The sequence below is a fragment of the Cibotium barometz genome, chromosome 39 (genome assembly GCF_041138505.1).
Source record: "Cibotium barometz isolate CiBa-2024 chromosome 39, ASM4113850v1, whole genome shotgun sequence".
Taxonomy (NCBI): Eukaryota; Viridiplantae; Streptophyta; class Polypodiopsida; order Cyatheales; family Cibotiaceae; genus Cibotium; species Cibotium barometz.
Window position 1 is genome coordinate 2,483,465 of NC_141084.1, and position 15,571 is coordinate 2,499,035.

Consider the following 15,571-nt stretch of genomic DNA (forward strand, 5'->3'; position numbering starts at 1 on the left):
TGAGTGTTTTACATGGCATTGAAAAATGGATCATTGTATTCTAGAATTGGATTAATGGTTATAAAGACACAGTTCTTCTTTGTTCTTCTCTTTATGCAAAACAAGATGTGAAAAAAGAGATTAGATGCCATGAAATTATGGAGAACACTTAGAGAGAATTGAAGTACGCATCTAAATCAAAGGGTTTACTTAACACATGACTACACTTTCACTCACCAAAACATGGCTTTTCATTGTGATTATTACAACCCATATTTTAGTTAAATAGGCTTTTCATGTTTCATCAATTGTTGTTATGTGAGTGAACGTTTTTGAGAATTGAGTATCTTTCTTGAGAATTTAAGTATATTTATTCAATAAAAGTTAGATTTAGAGATGGAGTATATGAATATCTCTAAACAATTAGAAAAATATAAAGAAAATAAATTTGTGATAAAAATAACATCTTTATGATAGAGATGCCTAAAAGTAGGTCAGCTTTTGCATATAGCCGAATTTAGCAAAACGGCCTACGACAAGTTGTAGACTAGGATTATTCTCGTAATTTTAAGTATACCAACTCAACTATATTCAAGAAAAAAACCAGAGAGTTAAAGTGGCTACAAGTTGCAGGCCTATACTTGTATACAGGGAGACATGACAGGCTGAGACAGGCAAATGTCTACAGGGAGCATCGTTTCTCTTATTGTTTTCCTTATAGTAGGGAGTACCAGTTTCTCTTATTGTTTTCCTTATATAGTTTAATTATTTCATGAATGAGAGAGAGAGAGAGAGAGAGAGAGAGAGAGAGAGAGATTAAACACGGTTTGTAAGAATTGTAGGTTCCTTGGATGAAGCTATCTTTTCTTTCCATCTTCTCTTTTCTCCTTTGATAAGAAGATGTATTTATTGAAATATTCATATGTGAGACTGCAGGTCTCACATATGGGGGTAGATTGGACCCAATGATTTTGTTTTGTGTTAATAAATATTTTCTGTTTAAGTTATTTTTGTTCAATTCTTCTTATAAGGTTGATGTATTAACTTGTAGTTAACTTATTTAAAGCAATTGTAAAATTTGTTAAAAGCTTTTACTTGGAGAAAAGGTCCTATAACAATTGTAACTTTTTGGGGGAAAAAGAGAAAGTGCTACATATACAAAAAGAAAATGCTATGCACAAAAAAATGTAGTAAGAAAACATACCCTAACATAATAGGAATGAAAAGGCTACACCACAACTTCACATCCAACATTTTCAAGATAACCAAAAAGAGACAAAAAATTAGAAGCCTGTGTTTCACATAAGCCCCAAGCAAAAGGTTGGAGATCCAGTGCTCAGTAAAAGATCTTAACAAGTTCAAGTTTCAAGCAGATGGTGTCGTCTCAATGGACATAGATCTCTAGAATTCTCAGTAGGGTTACAAATTACTTGTTAAGGATGCACATGGTAGACAATGATGTTTCAATTGCAACAAGTATGGGCATGTTGCCAAGTATTGCAAACGACCCCGTCCAAATGTTCAAAATGTTCAGGTGGGGGTACTGATGCAGCTTTGTTAGGCGCAATTCTAGAAAACAAATGAGCGAGTGAGCTCTGGAGGAGGCCCATCTACATGTTCAAGCCACTCAAGCCTCCAAAAAAATAGTTTGTATAGTTTTAACTTTAATTTACAATACATATGTTGAGTTTTTATTAGATAAATGTAGTTCATTTTCTTCCATCAACATTGGTTCGTGGATCAGTCGCACTTGCCCATTACAGATGATCACAGACTAATATATAGATCTAGTGCAGTGGGGGTTGATGTTCCTTTTTGCAAATGGGGTATACTGCATTTTACCAAAAGTGTTATATACTGCCAAGGTAGTTGTTCAAGGTTACCTTGGGGTGTGATTGGTTCATTAAAATTGGGGCAAAATTAAATTTTTCTCAAAATAAAATTTGGTGTAAACAATGTCAGCATGCATTTCAGTAGTTAAAGGATTTAGTAAAACATTCGCTGGTATTAAAGTACCCAGACTTCAACAAGCCGTTTCTCCTCAGAATTGATGCATCTAATATAGGTTTTATTTTGTTACAACCCCATCAGAGTGAGTGGTGGCCCATATGCTTTATTAGTCAAAGTTTGATAAAGTCTGAGTTAAACTCTTCTACAACATAACAAAAGCTTCTTGCAGTTGTTTGGGCTATGAAAAACTTGCATCCTTATGTACATGGGACACAGGTCACAGTTGAAACACAACATCAGCCTTTGATCAGCTTACTTCTACAAAAGAAGCATCCACTTGGTCAACTTTTGAGATCGGTTTTAGCATTACAAGATTATACATTCACATTGGCCTATTGTCTGTGCAAAGCCAATTACATTGTAGATTTGTTGTCAAGATAATTTGAAGATGACAATGGGGTAGTCCAAAATACATAGTTGACATAGTATGATTTGCCTATAGATGAGGTTTAGTTGGCTTTGTTGATGACATAGTATGATTTGCCTATAGATGAGGTTAAGTTGGCTTTGTTGATGCAAAGTATGGATTCCACAATCCAAGGGTTCATGTAGCAAATCGGGGTATCTCCAAGGTCAATAGATGAATCAAAGTTTTACATCTAGAATAACATTTTATATCTGATGAATGGGGATGAGCCTAGGGTCTATGTGCCCAACTCTTTGAGAACTCATTATATGTAGTATTTTCATAAACATTCATTGTTTGACCTTTTGACAAAAATTGCCTTCAAAAATTTGTTAATATTATGAGCTTTTAGAGCATGCTTTATCCATGTACAAATTATACATCTTTTATTCTTGTCATCAACATAGATAATGAAACTAAAATGGTAAAAGATTTATAGTTAAAAAAATGTATTGTAAACTTTTGAATAGATGTAGAATGTGTGGACAAAATTTAAATCCTTGACTTCCAAATAAAAAATGCAGTCAACATGTTAAGGAAACTTGGGCCATGAAATAAAGTTACATGGACTTTAACTCCATTTACTCAAAAGTGAGGAAGGCATAACTATAAAAGACCTCAAAGCGTAATTTTCTTAGGACATTCCACAAAATCAAACATCATAAATCATGTGTTCCTTTTGCATCCTTCCAAATCTCAAAGACTCAATCCCATTCAACATTGTCTAACATTGGCCATGTCAATGATATTCTCATATGATCATCAAGAGTCTTAATTGTTAGCCTAGTTCTCATCACATTCTTTATCATGCTCTACTTTGAAAGTCTTGTCTCACATGCCACCGTGCTAGCAAAGATGACAAGAATTGATTGCCATAATTTTAACATGTTGGAAAAGCTAATATAGATGTTGAAATTATAGCCAATGAAAGAGACTTTGAAATGAATGTGGAAAGTAATGAAGATTGACCTAAATGATGTTGATAAGGTAATCTATTATCATGTGAAGGTAGTAGTTCTCAAAAAAAGGGTCCAAAAAGAAAGTTTCACAATATTTTATGAGAAGACAAACCTATCATGAAATGTGAGTAGTGTGAACACTACAAAATGTTTGGTCCTTAAGGAATTGGGAATGATTGTGTTACCATTCAGTATGATGCCATTAGATCTCATGCCGCTTCTAGTGGCCCCACAAAACCGTAATAGCGAAGTGGTCACGTTAAATGGACAAACGAACTGAACCCATTGATATGCATGTTGCTAAGATGGATGATGCAAATAAGGTCGAAGTCATTACAACTAGGAATCTCATGTATTTCATTGCCTAAAGGGATTTGGCTACACATGAAGAATTATGTAGCTTTTCCATGTCTTTAAAGGTTCCTAATATGCCAAAAAGCATGAAGTACACCTCATATACTAGTCAATATGCTAGATATTAGTTTCTCTATGTCGTATAGTCATTCAACTACTAGATATGCAAACAATCTCCTTGCTAGAGACTCCTTTATTACTCAAATATGCTTGATGAGAGTGTCAATTGGGGATTAGAGTTGCATTTAATTGTGTATGATGCTACATATTTAAAATCTAAGGGTTTAGGACCAAAACATTCGGTGTACTTGGGTCTCTTGAAAATTGCAGATGGAAAGGGCATAACAATTTATAATGCTTTGAAAGATTTTTTTATGTAAAGGAGGTCTAGTGAATAGAAGATGGTAGGTGTAGCTATTGATAGGATGTGAATTAGGGTTTGTAACTCTAATCAAGAAGGATGTGCCTAACTTTATACCAGTGCATTGCATTGCACATCATGAAGTCTTAGCTGTTTTTCGATGCTTTAAAAAGCATTCTTGAGCTCATGCTTGTGGAAAAGCTCGACAACAAGGAATACTCTTGAGAAAAAGTGAGATGGTGGATCTCTTGGATATTATGTAACTTGATAAACATCATGTTCTCTAAATTCATAACATAAGATGGTTGTCATGTGGGCAAGTTATCAAAAGATGTGTTAGCTTGATGCTTGATATCTTGACTACATGGAGAGATAAACAAGTCATTAAATGGTATAAGAAGGTAAGGATTTTCAGTGTGCAGTTTTATGCTTGTAGATGTGTTAACAGAGTTGAACTTCTTGAGTTTGAAAAAAATGTGGACTTGACTGGACTATCAGTAGTGCAATTAAGGTTACCATCAAAAAATTGAAACGCTCTTTTTTAAGGGGAGATTTTGCAAAAGATTCACCATCCTTGAAATGTGCGACATTTGAATATTTAAAAATGAAGGATAAATATGGTAATGTGCATCATCATGACCTATGCTTTAAAAATGAAGGATAAATATGGTAATGTGCATCATCATGACCTATGCTTTAAACAGATTTCCAAACTGAAAGAAAAGAAAGACAAGGTAGTAAGTCCAAATGAGGCCACAAATGCTAGGCCATGTATAGATTCCCAAAATGAAAGAAAAGAAAGATAGGGTAGCTAAGTCCAATGAGTCCACAAATACAAGGCCATGTATAGATGGATAACATTGAGAGTTGCATTGCATTAACCAAAGACTATATTCAAACACTTGTGGATGGATTGAATGCTCGTTTTCTTGATCTCCCAATGATTTAATGCAGCAAAGTTATTCAATCCTTGTCATTATGCTCAAGATGAAACCACAAGAGAAGGAAATTAAAAGCGGTGATTTGATAAACGTTTACGACATCTTTAGTCAAGCAAGGATACCTTATTCTTATTGATTGATGAAAAGGCATGTGAATAAGAGTTGCTTATATTTGTTGACACTTTGTATTTGAATTGTGAGGGATTTACTATGGAAGATGAATGGGGAACCTTTTGTAAGATGAGGGAGCCATGTGAAATTTTAACCAGCACCTAATCTAAACATTCATACTTATAAGCTAAATATATAATCAACACAATGCACTATTGAAAATCTATCTAGAAATTACATAATAAGTCACTTACTTTGTCAAGAAAACTTACAAAAATTGATTGCCAATGCTAATGTAGACTTGAGAAAGCACTCAAACTTTATTCATGGATAGAAACACACAAGTTAGATATCCTTTCAAAGCTCACGTGTTTGTTTGAAACCAAGGGTTTTAACCAAACTCACGTGTTTGTTTGAACCAAGGGTTTTAACCAAACTCAACTCACAGAGCGCGAGGAGATCTAAAAAGCCAAAAAAAAAAAGCAATTTGAGGATTGTGTGAAAACCAAAAGCCTGATTCTATAGGGGAGTGAATCTCAATGCCCATGCTTAGGATGTTTATAGACTACGGGCCTGCCACAAAAAATGTTGAGAGCTGTGGGGCAGGCACCTTTTTTATAAACAATTGTTGGGCGACAATACACTTTGCAGACCGCGGGCATGCCCACGGAAAAGGCATCCTGCAACAACTGAGAGCTGTGGGGAGGCTATTCCAGAACGGTGGTTGTTGGGCTCCAGCCACCAGCAAACACATCAGCACACTGAGGGTGCATGGGCGTGGTCACAGTCTGTAAAGAAATGTTAGACGGGCCGGTTATTGTGGTGATCTGATTGGTTTGGCAAAACTTTTTCATGGGTTTCCACCCAAATGTGTAAACACCCTTATTGTCAACATGAAGACAAAAATGGAGATCACATGTGTTTGCTTGTCCCCAATTGATTGTGTGATGCTTAGGGCCCACAATTGGTTTAATTATTTTGATGGGCTCTCCAATAATTGATGGTGAGTCACAAGTCAAATTTGATGGGTGTGCCTGTTAAATTCAATGTGATGAGCTATGGTGGATCAAATGCTAGAATCAACATCATTAACAAAGAGATTAGATGATAATTAAGATAAAAACCAGCCAATTCTCATTAGGCCAATGCCTCAATTTATAGAGTTTACATCCAAGCATCTAATCCCACTAATCTCTCCCTGATTCACTCCACCTCTTTTACTTGATTCTCTCCACCTCTTCCCAGAATATCTCCACACCTCCTAAATCTCCTCATGCTATCCTTTATTCTCTCCCAGTAGATACTTCTCACCTTTTCATAGGTTCTCTCACATTTACAGATTCTCTTTTATAGCCTCTTGCTAAGGGCTTGTTCCTACACACACCCTATTCACTTGTATATTTCAACACCTCCCCTCAAGTGAATACTCCTAGCACACCTGGACCCTATGCCAAGTTTCCCTCTTACTTGAGAGTCCGCGACCAGTGCCTAGCACACCTCCCCTCAAGTGAATAATCCTAGCACACCTGGACCCTATACCAAGTTTCCTTCTTACTTGTTGATAGTCTGCAACCAGTGCCTCAAGTCCCTAAACTCATAGTCCTTGACACTCTCTCTCTCTCTCTATGTGTCCAAGGCTACTACAAGTGCCCGTGACCTTGACTAAAGTGCTCACACATACATCTACCACATGACCTACATCATCGGTGGCTCTCAGAGGTGGTTTTACTCTGTTGGGGCAGGTTACATTGGGTTGTGGGGTCTCTCTCTCTCTCTCTCTCTCTCTCTCTCTCTCTCTCTCTCTCTCTCTCCTCTCTCTCTCAGATTTTCACATGGCTCCTCATCTTCTCTTATCTTCAGTCTTCTTATCATGGCAGCTTCTCTTCACGCGTCCATGTCTTACTCTTCTTTCAGTCTTCTTGTTGTGGTAGCTTCTCTTCACGCATCCATGCCTTCCTTCAATGCTTCCTCTAGCTCTTCTTCTCGGTGTTGATCCTCCTCTTGGAAAGATATGTTCTTCTTCTTTCATGGCTGGGGCCATGAACTTAACCGTCAGTTCTTGCTCCATGTGAGCAACATGTTTTAATGTATTATTGACAGTTCTTTTGGGCTTTTGATGTTTATCTTGTGTCATTATGCAATGCAAACCCAAATCTATGTGGGAGGTCTTGCCTTATTCTGGACAAGGGCAGTGTCTGATCCCATTTTTACAATGATGTAATCACCCATGTATACCCAATACATAATGCATATAGCATTCATTCTTATGCACATTCCCAAATGCAACTCTGGTTGTGAATAATCTTGAATTTGAGTGTGATTTGTAGGCATTAACCAAGGGGTAAATGCAAGATGATGATTACCACAAATTTATCAGCATAATTTTACTAGAAATTACATTAAATCAAGGGTAACAAAACAGTACGGAATGGTTAGAGTATCAAACCATCTCCAAATTGCAATCTAAAGTTATAGGGATTTGTATCAGATAATGGTTAATTTGAACCCTCAATTGCACAAAAAATAGTGATTAGTGCTAATTAATCACTGATTAGCAAATTAATCTTCTGTTTGTGTACACAAAATAGAGTATGCGAGGAGTCCAGATCTGGGGCCTTATAGTTCAAATGAGCTCAAATCCTTTCAAGGCCATTAATAGCAATCAATCTAGTAGAGGATTAAGCCAAGAAACATAAGATTTAACCAAACATTGAATGCTTAATCTCTGTTTTACCAAAGTCACTTGCAGATTTGATGAAGAGCTTGGATCTCACTGTAGACTTGATCAAATCAAAATTTATCTTCACCAGCTTGTAGAGCACCCTTGAAAATCCCAAGGGCCAAGAGGAATTAGAGCCATTTCATTTGGAGTAGACAAGATCTCATTTTTTCCTCAAAAAATAGGCGCCAGCGAATTAGCAAATTTTTGCAGTTGTAGGCGATGGTTTGGCGATTTGTTTGAATGGGCTGAAGCCTTAGGAGTACAACTATGTATGGCTAAGAGCTTGGAGGCTATTGTTAAGCCTGGAGGGAGATCAAGCCCCTCCACCAGCTAGGGATATAGAAGCTCTTTGAAAAGAAGAGGTAAAATTTGATTATCTACTAATCTTGATTAGTTAGGTGATTAGCAAGATAATGGGCTCATAAATTTGATGGATTCTAGGCTAGGCTCTGATACCATGTTAAATTTGTAGCAATGTGATGAGCTATGGTGGATCAAATGCTAGAATCAACATCATTAACAAAGAGATTAGACGATAATTAAGACATGATTAGTGAGCAATTAAGGCATGATTAGTGAGATAACTTAATGTAGGCATGGATAATCAAAAACCAGCCAATTCTCATTAGGCCAATTCCTCAATTTATAGAGTTTACATCCAAGCATCTAATCCCACTAATCTCTCCCTAATTCACTCCACCTCTTTTGCTTTATTCTCTCCACCTCTTCCCAGAATATCTCCACACCTCCTAAATCTCCTCATGCTACCCTTTATTCTCTCACCACAGTAGATATTTCTCACCTTTTCACAGGTTCTCTCATATTTACAGATTCTCTTTTACAGCCTCTTGCTATCTAAGGGCTTGTTCCCGCACACACCCTATTCACTTGTATATTTCAACAGTGCCGATAACTAGGATAATGACTCATTGATAGGATTCTTCAATTCGAAATTAGGACAATAGTTTTGATGGGCCCCTTGGATCAATTAGATGAGCTATGGTAGTTGGGGTTGTTGGAAGTGACTTAACAACGTTAAAAATGATTTTGATAAGCTATTCCATCTCCACTTTAGAGTAGGGCTGTGGGAGTTAGGGTGCTATAGCCTGTTGAGAATGGTATCTATAGACTATTATAGTATTTAATGGTATGTAATATTACCTAATAGCCACACAATAGCCTATAGGCTAAGGAGGCTACAACCTACATGTAAGTTGACTATTGTAACACCTCCTTGTATCAAATGTAATAATCTTATAAGATCGTGAATCATCAAATGGCAAAATGTACATTTTATAAATATATAGTTTTATATAAAAACTCTTTTGACGGCTTACTATAAAAAGCACTACATGTCAACATGCATTGAACCCCAAGAGAAGAGAGCGAGTGGGCCTTTGGGATTTGCGTAAGGGTCTTTTCGCGCATGTGGTTGCATGCTACCATATGTCAATGGGTGGTCAACATGATGGTGGATGAATGGTTGGACGTCCAGTCTATGGCATCAAGGCGATAAAGAGGTTCCGAGTGGATGGGGGGATTGGGAGTCCAACAATGAAGGGGAGATGAAGCATTGCAGAGATGAGGCTAAGGTTGAGTTTGCAAGGAAGAAGAACATGCTTGGCTGGTTAAATTGTGTTCTCAATTAAAGGATAAGAAGGTATGCTTGAGGATTAACCCAAAATTAGTTAAAAATCAAGTGGGGATTTTCTCTATGTGTAGCGTGATCTTTTTCTACCCGAGTAGACCATCGTCCAAGGTTAAGCTAGGTAGGTGGTTGTAGGAAATTGTTTTGCATGAAAATGTGGTGTCCAAAGTTTTCTACCTAGGTAAAGGATTCTTTAATGTTTTGTTTATGAAAGGATAGTCGATGCTGTGAGTTGTTTGCCAAGGGTCCCCTCTTCTTGGGCCAACGATTAGTGCATGTGTTCCCTTTTGACCCTTTATTTGATGTTAACAAGAGTATTCAAAATGCATGTCCTGTATGGGTTGAGATTGTAGACCTTCCCCCATGCCTCAGTCCAGCTATGTGTGATATTGCCCAATTTTTGGGTCCAATGTTATATTTGCCTAATGACAAGGTGAGTGGTAGTCAAACCAATAGCGTTTGCATCTCTTAGAACACTACCAAAGAGACACCTAAATCGTTAGATGTGGAATTGGGTGGTTTGGGTATTCTAGAGTTGGGTCTAAAATTTGGAGCTTTCTTGGGTGCTTGCTTTAAATGTGGAGGGTTTGGTCATATATCAAAAAATTTCCCTGAACATCTAGTGGTTGAAGAGGATGGGGAAAAGGAGGGAAATAAAGATGAAGGGAAAAAAATTATAGATTCTCAGCAATGAGCCAAAAGATGGAACCTAAGGGAAAGGAAACGATGAGGGAGACTGGTGAGGGTGTATTGGAAGGAGATTGGGTTAGGGTAAAAGGGAAATCTAGTGTAAGACAGGCCAAGATTGAAGCTAGGAAAATCCAGCTTAATAAGGGGATAGATAGCAAGAACATCAAATCCAAAGGTAGCCTAAGCCCTGGTATGTGTTCTAATCCTTATAGCCCCTTGAAGGAAAGTGATAGTCGCCCCTCCTTGGAACAAAGATTTGATTTCATGGTGGAAGAGGCTTGGAAAGGGATGCAGATAGATGATGTAGTACCAAGGGTTGAGGAGGAAGTCTATATGGTCCTGAAAACTGTGCTTTCATGAATAAATTCATTAAATTCTCAGGGTGCACATGGAATGTGAAAGGGATAAAAGATTTAAAAAAAGAATTCTTCTTTTTGGGGGTTAGTTAAGCTATGGGGTTACTCAGTTATGGCCATACAGGAGAATAATAATCTTTTTGGCAAGATTTCTAGAAATGATAGATTCAGAGACTAGACAATTTTGTATGGGGGCGTGAGTGCGGGATATACTGATGAGAATAGTGAGAAATGATCTCAACCCTAGCATAATAGCTAATCACCCTAATGGTTAGATTCTTGTGGTAGAGGTTTTGGTGAGGGGAGAAAGAATGTGGCTTATTAATGTGTATGGGGCTCACAATCATAAAATTAGATGTGAGATGTAGCACTGGATAGCTAATTTAAATATTTAGGTTCCTTGTATTCTCTTGAGAGATTTCAATATGGTTGGTAGTGGATAGATGTGGTGGAAGCACCATTCTTATAGGCAAAGAAAAAGGCAAGTGGGTGGATTTAAGAAGGGATCTGGGCCTGATAAAAAGTTGGCATCTAGGGGGGATTGGAGAGATAACCCTCCTCACACATATTTTAGCTTGCAATACTTTTCCTCCTCCTCCAAAATTGACAGGGTGTTCTTTAGTCAACAAGCCTTGTGGGTTCCCCACACCCTGAGAGTATCTATTGATTACAGCTCTGCTCTATCTGATCATATGCCTTTGAAATGGTGTTGGACTGTCAATGATGGGGATAATCTTGATTTCTCCTAGTATCCCTCAAGGAAGCTGAGGGTCAATAACATTCTCCTTTATAAGGATGCTCTATTTGTGGAATATACAAAGGAAGCTATTAGAAGGCTGAAAAGGAGAGGTGTGTCAAAGGGTGTATGGAGGCAATTTGCCAATGAAATGCAAGGGATTATTAGAGCTAGGTAAAATGAGAGCAAAGGAAAGGAGGAGTGAAAGAAGACAATCATCCTATGAAATTGTGCTTATATTTTGGAGGTGCACATGCAAGATATTTGTACAATAAATTTGAGAGATAAGATTGGGGAGAAAACCTTTTGTGATGAGAAAAAACATAGGGCGATCAAATTAAGAAACTAGTGAGAGACTGAATGACTAGAAGCATGAATGGGCTGCACAATTGGAGAGATTACAGATTAAAAGACAAACCAGTGGTCTTAGTGTAGAGGAAACCAACTTGTACTTCAAATGTCAATCTGGCCTAAAGGAGCAGGATTGCTAAATGGGTTAAGCAATGCTTGGGGATGAAGGCTTATTGGGGGGACTGGATTCTTGGAAAATGGTCCTTCAATGATGAAAATGCACAATTACTGTTTAACATAATCACAGCATGCTATTTATGGGAAATTTGGAGCACTAGAAATGCTATTGTTTTTTAGAAGGTTTCCCTTGTTGTTGGTACTAATACAACAAATGTAATGCATAAATGTGTTTGCATGTGCTTGTCTATATGTAATTTGAATAAGCGGAGAGGAGATGCACTGAATCTACTCCTACTGAATCTACATAGGAGCATTACTTGATTTATGTCTTACTCTGGGTGGGACCTCAAAGCATACTGGGGGTGTTCCTAACCCTTGGCTTATCTTTTGCAAGAGAGATTGTGTTAAGGTTGGAAATGTAGACTACCCAGATTTGGGCCCAGAACTAGAAGATGGTACCTCAAGGAAAAATAGATTGATCATACCTTTGTTGCATTCGTAGAGAATCGAGTGGGAACTAGACCCACATTAAAAATTTGGTCAAAGAAAGAGGGCAATTTAGAAAAGCAATCCCCAAGCACCACAGAAGCAATGATGGAGGCCTGCATCACGTTGGGCTATCAGATTTCTTGGGAGAAGTCTATCTTTTTGTTAGAGGAAGAGAGATGGTCCTTGCTTTTTTGTAAACTCCTAAATGAAGTCAAGAGTGAAAAATAGACAGAATCTTCTCTCACCTATCCTCTGACAGCCCTGCAGGCTCTCAGGCAGCTCTAACTCGAAAAGATATCACACTCAAGACTCTCAACTGACTGCAGCTAACTCCATTTTGACTCAAACCTGATTATTCTTGACCAAAACTGATCATTAGGAGAAATGTGGGCTCATTTTTTAGCCTTTTAGTTTTAGAGAGAGAGTGGCACTCAACCAATGAGGAAGAGGCTTTCGTAACGAAGAAATTCGGCATTTTAAAGCAAGAATTCAAGTAAATAGAGTAAAATTATGCTCAAAATGCATCTTAAAATAACATTTACTCAACTTAAAATAATAGTAAAATAATACTGCCAAATCTTTTCACGTAAGCTAAAAGATAGTGGTAGTTAATGATTTGGTAGTATTATTTTATTATTATTATTTTATTATTTTAAGTTGAGTAAATGTTTCCCCCCAAAACCAGCTCTGATCTTCTTTGTCTCCAACATAGTCATTCTTTCTTTTTCTAAGTCTCCTCCAAATTAAGCTCTCATCTTCTTCTTCCGTGTGTCTTTTACTACACAAAATGGCAACATGTAGAAAGCCTCGTACTAGAATTTCAGCTTTTACTATATTCAATAGTTATAATACGGACGATGGGACATGGATACCATCTACAATTATAATCGAGAGCTGGGTACTTTTACAGAGAAGGAAGAGGAAGAGGAGAAATGCTAATGAATTTGTGGAGCCATTCAAGGGACAAGTTAAAGAGTTCAAGGTATGTGAATCTAGCAAGCGTGTGACAGAGGTACTAATACAACATGTTTTCTAGCATGTAGACTTGAGGGTGAAAAATTTTCCTCCTAGTCTTCCACAATATCGTCCCAACTATGAGTAGTATCTCAGTCAAAGCTTCTTTTGTTTTAAAGTGTTTGATTTTTGTTGTTATGCAGTTGTTTATCCAATCCTATCTCCTTATTGTTTTAAAGTTGTTTTAAAATATCTAATCTTTTGGTTTTATACAGATATTTATCCATCCAATAGGATAGACTGGCAACAACCAATGGAGAGTATAAGTGGGATTTTTTACGCTTTCCATGCATATGTAGGAGAACAAATTTACAAAGGAAGAACTCATAGAGATCTTGCAGACCAAGGCATATTCTTCTATGATAAGCAATACTTTGAACCAAACATGTCTTTTGGGATGGGGTCGTTTGACTCCAACCCTCCCATTATTTGGAAGCAAAGATTGGCCATTGCCAACTTCACAAACTAGTGAAAGTTATAGGATCCGGTTGTATCACGACATACAGAAGTCTCTTAAGGCATCTATTTGCAAGAATGTCAAGCTTACTATTTTTATGCCTATCAAAGTGTTTGCTGACTTTTTATTTGATGAAGAAATAAGAAATACTTCAACAATGTTTATTTGCAAGTCAAGTAAGGCATTGGACTTTTTGGACAATGGTTGGGATAGGAGAAAGACAGAAGGCATCATTTCTATTTTGGAGAAGAAGTCAATAGTTTACAAGTACATTATTGCCTCTCAAAACTTCATTGCAACTTTCACTACACCAGATATCATTATGTTAATGGCAACCTTGTTCCATTAGATCAATATTTGGAGTCAGATCCCGAGAATACGCCTCTAGTAATGGAGATATATTTGGAAGGGCAATTGCTTACAATGCTGAACACACTATCTAAAACATCTCTTTCTCAAATTAGAGAAGACCTTACATATGAGGAGATTGAACAGTTGCCAAAAGATTATACATTTACAATGGATACTAAAAAGGTAAACCATTTATATTTACATTCACCATTTAGTATGCTGTGTAGAACATTATGTAAGATACCACTAACAAAACCCTTTTTTTATAGGTGCCAAGGCGAAAAGAGAAAATGACTTTCTGCAAAGAATCTGTCTCTCATACTATTCACTTGATTAGTCATTGAATGATGACAATCAAAACATTATAACTCCAAAAGCAATTTAATATATCAATCAGAAGACTCTGGGGCACGGAAGCGATGCTGTGTGATTGAGAACTAGACTATGCTTGGGACTAAGGTGGCCTTCAATTTTGGTCCTCTTGCAGGCTTTCCATTTCTTCCCACAATCTTTCTTCTCTTCCCCTCTCCACCTGCATCTCGACCTACCTCCTGGATTCCACCCATTCATCCACCTCAGCTTGCAGCCTATCATAATCATTTAGGGCAGCCATATGTGCTTCGAATTGTCTTTGTTGCTCCTTGTCTTGCTAACGTACTCTCTCTGCAACTCCCCTTGCAAATTTGTCTGCCCTCTTGATCTCTTCTTTTGCACGATCATGGATAGCCAAAATAATTCTTTATACAACTTTGGTCCTGAACTATTTTACGTGCAAGGGAGATATTTGTTCAGAATTATTTCCTGTACACAAAGAACAGCTTTGTTAGGGACATTATAGCTATCTTAGACTATGCAAGTCTACGTTACAAATATAACTTAACAAACATCACTTACATCAGGAATATCAAAAATTTTCTTTATTAAAAGGTAGGCTTTTAGGGCCATCCTCCATCCACAACAACTGACATCTCTGGGCTGGGGACTGGCACCCTTATCCTACGATATGTCATGTTTTGTAGTACAAGGTTCGGCTCCATTAAGAGATGTTCCAATGCATATACAAATTTTTGAGCACATCTGAGAGGTCAAAAAAACAAGCATCAGCTTATCTTGTTTAAATAAATCTACATGCTTGTGGAAGAGGGAACTTACTCTTTAACGCGGCCATGATATTGTTGAACAGAGTTTGCAAAATAACAAGTGTTTTGCTCAATGTCGTACAAAATCAAACTCCTGTGTTCGGCTGAAAAAAAACAAAGAGGACATAGGTGTTATTAAAGAAAACACATATAGATTACCAAATATTTGATGTCAATTTAAAACTTAACATGAGACTCGCTCTTCATGGTAAGCCGTGAAAACAAGTCTTGCCAAATCGAGGTTCACTGGTTCAAACCAAGACATAAGACTCAAAAATGATGAGCTATCATTTTGTAATGCCGCAGAAATGAGAGGATCCACAATGTATGTACATTTTTGGACCTCTTTTGGTAGTAGTAATATACAATACCTAAAG

General features: G+C 37.3%; 1 pseudogene; it reads left to right on the plus strand.

Moving 5' to 3' along the window:
* Positions 1 to 13,020: 13,020 nt before the first annotated feature.
* LOC147615625 (uncharacterized) lies at positions 13,021 to 14,399 on the plus strand (annotated as a pseudogene).
* Positions 14,400 to 15,571: the final 1,172 nt, after the last annotated feature.